This window comes from Emydura macquarii, unplaced genomic scaffold (assembly GCF_026122565.2).
Source record: "Emydura macquarii macquarii isolate MOO-44397 ecotype Brisbane River unplaced genomic scaffold, CSIRO-AGI_Emac_v2 contig_3128, whole genome shotgun sequence".
Classification (NCBI taxonomy): domain Eukaryota; kingdom Metazoa; phylum Chordata; order Testudines; family Chelidae; genus Emydura; species Emydura macquarii.
In genome coordinates, this window is record NW_027133265.1 from 913192 (window position 1) to 920011 (window position 6820).

General features: G+C 45.7%; 1 long non-coding RNA gene and 1 other non-coding gene across 2 annotated transcripts; both read right to left on the minus strand.

Moving 5' to 3' along the window:
• Nucleotides 1–454: 454 nt before the first annotated feature.
• LOC137141983 (uncharacterized) lies at nt 455–4207 on the minus strand. The gene is made up of 4 exons (XR_010916806.1): nt 3918–4207; nt 2279–2347; nt 1695–1820; nt 455–842 (listed from the first exon to the last, which is right to left on the minus strand). It is a non-coding gene; the product is annotated as an uncharacterized lncRNA (long non-coding RNA).
• On the minus strand, nt 1984–2101 carry LOC137142066 (small nucleolar RNA SNORA26). The gene has a single exon (XR_010916845.1). It is a non-coding gene; the product is annotated as a small nucleolar RNA SNORA26 (small nucleolar RNA).
• Nucleotides 4208–6820: the final 2613 nt, after the last annotated feature.

Consider the following 6820-nt stretch of genomic DNA (forward strand, 5'->3'; position numbering starts at 1 on the left):
TTGAGACTAGTAAGAGATCCTTATTTTCACTGCACCATGTGAAATAAAACAGCCTTATTGACCATTGACTTTCTGGCAAGGCAGAGGTTTCAGTGCTTTAGTTTCATATATTTGTGATTGCCAAATATGAGGTCAAGCCATTACTTGATTGAGTCTGCCCCACATGATAGCTAACTGTTTAATATGACCACTTCATCTCCTCTCTGCTATATAGGAACATCTAGAGAGCATGCAATGGCTCCAGCTTCAATCTGTGGACCACAAGAGACCTGTTTGTGTCTCAGCCTGAGAAGCAGCATATTGGCTGGATTGTGACCCAGATGTGCAAGGGCTAGGCACACCTGAGGCTATCTGCAATGAGATATAGGAATAGTATCTGCTAATGTTTCAGTTGCATCCAGTTCATACTTCAAATCCTCTACTGTATTTATGCACAAAAATGCCCAGGCACATCTTACAACAAAATTCTTTATTAAGTTAGAGTATGATGTAAAAACATTCTCCAAACACTTTTGTCTCAAAACCCCAGGCAAGAGTTATTCAAAGTAAACCTCTTACATTCCAGTTAAATCTTCACATTCATAGGCAATGCAGTAAGATTAACACCACTAATTTTATTCAGTTTTAGAACTGAAACATGAGCGGGGTCAAAAATTTAACCATGTAAACAGATTCTACCAACTATTGTGCTGTTCTAGCTATTTCTTCTTATTCTAAAGTTTTTCTAGACATGATACATTTACTGCAAACAATTAATGATCATGGAGGAAGTCAGTAATCACTAGCACACTTTCACCAAATTAGGAGCTGTAAGTCTGAATCCCTTATTGGTTGATTTTTCCCTGTTAAAAAAAAGTAAAAGAAGTTTCAACATGAGCAAAATAATTCACAATTGCAATATATAGTGGTAGTTAGCACAAGCCCACAGGCTATATGAATATGCACAACTGCACCAATGTGGGAATAGAGTTCAACTACTAAGTTGTACTACTCCATAGCAAGGTACTGGAGTCCTTATTAGGAACCATTTTGTAATGCAAGTATCAGTACAATTAAATTTCTCAGTGAAAGTTCCCCCCACCAACCTGAAGAATAACCAAAAATAAGTTGACATCAGAATTTCAGATGTTATAATTTGTCATGCCTCCAATATGCTTGAAGCTTTCCTCAGCCATTTCCAATTAAAGTTGAGGTCAGCTAAATCAATGTAAGCCAGGTTTCAATTTAAGAGTGCCCACACTGGGGTTCTCACTAATTTAACTAGCTCAATTTTAACACTCCTTTATAGTTTGATCAGTGAACTTGTAACGTACACAAGGCCTTTAGTGCCCTGATAATATCCAAAGAGCCAAGAATGAAAGTCAAGCCATTAAGAGGGGAAGAATAATTTTATGCCAGTAAAATTAATTGTAGTCATGTGATACTAGGTCACTTCAGACCCCTATCAGCTGTTAGTAGTAAGCATTTATTGCAAAAATAAAAATCTAAGTTTTTATGATGCAGGAGGTTCTGAAATAATCCTATACTGAAGTGTTTATTTTATTCAGAGGAACAATCAAGTTTCCATGGCTAACCTTCCAAGGCTTCTCCAAGTATATGAGTTTAGAATTTCTTCTATTTTACATTAATTTTCGAGTACAGAAAATTATGTACTCGGCCACCTTCAGTGTGATACTCCTATTTACATTACATACCTGGGAATGTCATTTTTTAAGAAGAGTTTTACATTCAAGAAGATTCTTTCATGTCAAATAAGTATCTTGCAAATTCTATGAAGTATATCTAGGCATCTGATAATTGCAAATGCATTCTTGAGGACTCTGAAATGAGGGAAAACTTCATGTAATCACAAATCATTCTTTAACACCATAAAGCAAAGCTAAGCATGACATCTGATGCAAGCATCAACAGTTCAAGTCAATGAACCTGAAGAAGAGATACAATTCTCGAATAAAACTAATACATTAAATTGATTTCTCATAAGTTTGTGCCTCCCGACAGGATCCAGAGAAGAGTTTTAACCTCACCTCTGGGTTTGAGAGAGAATTACTATACCCCTCTGTGTTGGCCACTTAAAGCACAGTTTGCCTTAAGAGGGCAAAGCAAAAAAGGGGAAATATTACAATCATAAGGTATCTTTAACAGTTTATTATTCTCAACAAATTTAGTGTAGTTTAGATCTGTAGGTAATTCATAAAAATTTCTCTAATCAATCAGCAACTACCACACAGTAATAATCAAGGCAAGCTATTAACTTTCATACATTAGAGTCACTTACCTTCCAGCAGAGGAACTTCATTCCTAAGAGGTGCCTTTATTAGCATTTCAGTCAGGTGTGGTCATTTATCTGCACAATATTTTAAAGGACATTACTATGCCATGTTTAAAGGATGTTTAAAGTTCAACATTTTCAACAGATAAAAGCAACAAATTCACTTGCTTATTTTAAAAAAAAAATTACTCTCAAATGACCATATTTGGCTTTTTAGTGTATAAAATCTCTTGAATACAATCCAATCAATTAATGAATAACCAATTCAAAGATTCTAAAGCAAAAAGTCAATGGTTCAAAAACCTAGGAAAAAATATTGGCTTTCCTAAAGCGGCAGCCAGCTTCAGCCCTAGAAAGTAAAAGAGGATAAGCCATGTTTTTGCAATAAGTTACTAATCATTCTATTAGTATCTTTTTAATAATGGACACATGGATTTTTGTATTCCTATATCACTTTAATGTGGCTACTAAGTATCTAAGTGAAAGGGCCACCTTTACAATTCAGTAACTGTTTTCACTGGAATCAGACACATATTGTAACAAACTATATATATATATATATATATATATATATATATATATATATATATGAACAGTGCAGGCAAGCTGTGTAGAAATCAAAGCATATGGCAATAGTTACACACAATGAATCTGAACACTATTAAAAGGACATGTAAGATTTTAAAACTGAATAAAAACCTGAAAAACCAATAGAAAGGTTTCTACTTAAAAAAATTTCAATAAACAGTTTTGTTTAAGAATTTATCTTCAGTGTGATGTTTAAGATACAACCTGGGGGGGGTGTGTGGGGTGGGAGGGAGGGGGGGGAAGAGAAGGACAAGAACCTGTAAATGAAACAGATTATTTTCATTGTTCACATTGAGGAAAATGCAATTTGTTAAATGAACATTAATTATGCAAGATATTTCTTTCATTATTTTCAGGATTTACAACATAGGATTTGAATGCAGGGTGAGCAGTTTATACATCAAATATTAATTTTCATGTGCCAGCATCTCTCTGAAATGAGACACAGGGCCTTTCTAATCTAGAGAGCTACTTGGGAAGGGGCAAAAGACAGCCCCAGGATTGTTCAACTTCAACCTATGCTAGGCATACAAATTAGGAGGGAAAATGTTGTATCAGCAATTAAATTGTGGGGGGAGATTGGAGTGAAGAGAAATCTAGACCCGATGTCGGGACAGTCAGGATTTATGGGTGACGGGCAGGGGTCAAATATCACAATCTGATCCCAAAGAGGATTTTAAGAGCAGGTTTTCCATGTAGGAAGCACCGGAGGTCAGTTTTCAGAGCAGTTCGCGCTGCACTTTGTTAAACAAGTTGTTCAATTAGCCACGTGCCGGGCTCGGTCAGGTTATGAAGCTTGTTGGTTTGTTACTTATCGGAGTCACAGTAACTATAAAGCCTTGTCATTAATACCGCCAATGGTTTCTAAGAGGAAGGCAACGGCCCTGCTGACAGCACAGCTTAGCTAGCAGCTACCCGTGCACAAACACCCGCTCCCCGTGTCCCAAGCGAGCAGAGCAGGCAGGGGAGGGAGCGGCGCGGCCAGCCGGGGACTGTTTGAGTGCCCCGCAGGGAACAGCGGGTGGGGGGGGGGGGGGGGGAAGGCATCCCTCGCTACCTGCACAGGCTTCCTCGGTATTTCTGCCACCCCATCGGACACGCTTCCGGAGCGGCCCCCCGCAGGCCCAACAGCGTCACGCGGCTCCCGACGAGGAGCGCTCTGCCCGGCCTCCCCGGCACGGGTCCAGCCCCCCCATGGAGAGCGGCCGCATGGCCGGCGATCCTCCAGCAGCCCAGCCACCATTAAAAGCCGTGGGCGGGCGGTGCAGCCTTTGGCAGGGAAACCGCGCGCGCGTCACCCTATTCCCTGCACGCGCCCTCTCACTCACCACCCAACCCAAGGAACGAGAGAGCGAGCACCCCCCTCTCGGGAGCTTAAATAGCGGCCGGCAGTTACCGCGAGACCTCGCACGCGTTTTCGTAGGCTAGTCCTCTCCGCGCGGTGAGGGCGGGGCAGCCATTAGTAGAACGGTGCTTGGTGGGCGGGGGGCGATTCCATCCACACCCACGCGCCGCGCGGCTCGGAGGGGGGGGGGGAGGAGTCACGTGACTCGTGACCTATATGGGTGAGCCGGGAGCAGTACAGCGTCCGTTCCCTCTACGGCCCCCGGCCTTCCCTCCCCCACTTCCCCAGTCGAGTCACACAAGCCCGAGTCGCGCGCGCGCGGCCCGCTAGAGGCCCGGGGTGGGGGGAGGCAGGCGAATCGCCTCGCCAGGCGGGCCGGGCCGGGCCAATGCACGGTGCTATGGGCTTTCGCCTGGGCGGCCTAGACCAGCTGCTGGAGAAGGCTCCTGCTCTCGAGGAGCCGCGCGGCTTTGGCCCCGGCGTGCACCGCCCCGCCAGTCACAGCGGAGGCCAAGCGCGCGCAGGCTCGGCCACTAACCGCTCCAACCGCCGCGGGCCCGGCCGTTAAGGGCTGCTACTGGCCGGGGCGCGCTGCAGTGTGGGGCCGGGCCTCAGGCTGGAACCCGGCGTGGGGCGGGGGTGGGGATGCAGGACTTCCCTGCCTAAAGTGCGCTTGCAGCAAGTAGCAGTAGCCCATGCATAGCTACCCTGTCCCTCCTACCTCACTGGGGTCACAGCTTTTGCCTTGGGCGCCACCTGCCCCTCCGCCCAGAGTAGGGGTTGAGGTTCTGGCTGCACTTCTCCCCACACCTGTTCATTTATGCACACCCCATCCCTGGCCCCGTGAGGTCGCAGGACCTTCTTGTCAACCTCCTCCTGACCCTGGCCAAATTGGCTATCTACAAGACCAGGGAGAGGAGATTGGTGGTGGGGGGGGGGTGCTCTGTGACTGTGGGGCCTACTTCCGTTCCCTTGTTCACTCTCGTATCCGGGCAGAGTTCTTCTGGGTGGCATCCGCTGGCTCCCTTGACACCTTTCAGGAGCCGTGGATGCTGTCTGGGGCTCTCTGCTTGGTGTCCCCTTCCGGTTTCCTTCGTTTACACCTGTGACCCCCCCACACCCCTTCCTGGTTTTTCATTTGTTGTCCCAAGCATTCAGTTGCATTCTGGGTCCAGTGGCTCTTCCCCTTAGGCTGGGGGAGCAGCCTTAAGCAGTGGGTGCAAAAAGGCAGAGTAGGGGTTGTGAGAACTCTGAAATCCAGCTGAGGATCGGTGTCTGTCACTCTAAAGGACTTGTGTGAGAACTTTTGCTGCAGCAGTCTCCCAATCCTTTAACATATTTATCCTCAGACCAGCCTTGGGGGGGCAGGGAGGTGCAATTACTGTACCCACGCTCCCAAACACACACTCAGGGCTAGTCTACACTTAAAACTTACAGCCACACAGCTGTATCAGTCCTGCTGTGCCACTCTAGGAGTGCTTGTGTAGCCGCGTTATGACAACGGGTGAGAGCTCTCCTGCCGACATAATATAACCACCTAAATGAGCAGCGGTTGCTACTTCCCGCCAACATAACGCTGTCTATACAAGCACTTATGCCCATGAAATTTATGTCACTTGGGGGTGGGGTTTTTTTTTCACCCCTCTGAGAGACAGAAGTTTTGCTAGCATAAGTGCTAGTGTAGACAAGGCTTCACTCTCCCTCACTCCAGCTGGGTAACTGAGGCACCAGATCCTCAGAAGTATTTTGGTGCCAGAGCCCAAGCATAATTTTTTTTAGGCCCAGTACAAACTTGTAACAGGCCTCCTCCCACACACATACCATCATCTCTCATCCCATACATACAATCTCATGAGCCATGACATTTTTTTTCCTCATGGTAATGGGGTTGCAGCCTGGGCCGGGCCCCTCTGGGCCCTGGTAAAGCGTACCCTTCCTGCCCCATGTTTGGTGCCTAAATGACTTTGAAGATCTGGGTTTAAGTGACACGTGCAAAGTCACACAGGGAGCATGTGGGAGAGCAGAGAATTGAACCCTGTCTTCCAGGGCTAGTGCCCTAAGTAGTGGATAGTCCTTCCTCTCATAGTAGTGGAGCACAGAAACTTTTACCTTGAAGTCACTGGTTTGAATCCAGCTGAGTAATACTGAAGGAGGTGATGCTGGCTGGCAAGTATTTTGAGGAGTGTGCAGTCTCCTTTTATTGAAAGTTCCATCCATAATCAGTCAGTTCAGTCCATGGTCTAGGTATACTCTTGGATTTGCTGATGCTGAGCAATCATGTTGCAATGGCCACAAGTAATATTTTCTATGATCTGCAATAGGCTAGGAGACTTCATCCCATTCTGATGTGCAAAGACCTAGCCTCAGTTATTCATGCTGTCACCTGTCAGCTGGACTACAACAATGCAATATATCTGGGCATGAAACATTTAGCACTTAGAAAACTCAAAGTTGCACAATTACAACTTGGACAAAATGCTGCAGCACATCCCCTCAGCAACACAGACTACCGTGAGCATATCACACCTATCCTCCGTTCTATACGGGCTTTCCATAGAATTTCGAATCAAGTTTAAGGTCTCGATCCTCATCTTCAAAGCACTCTGTGGCCCAGG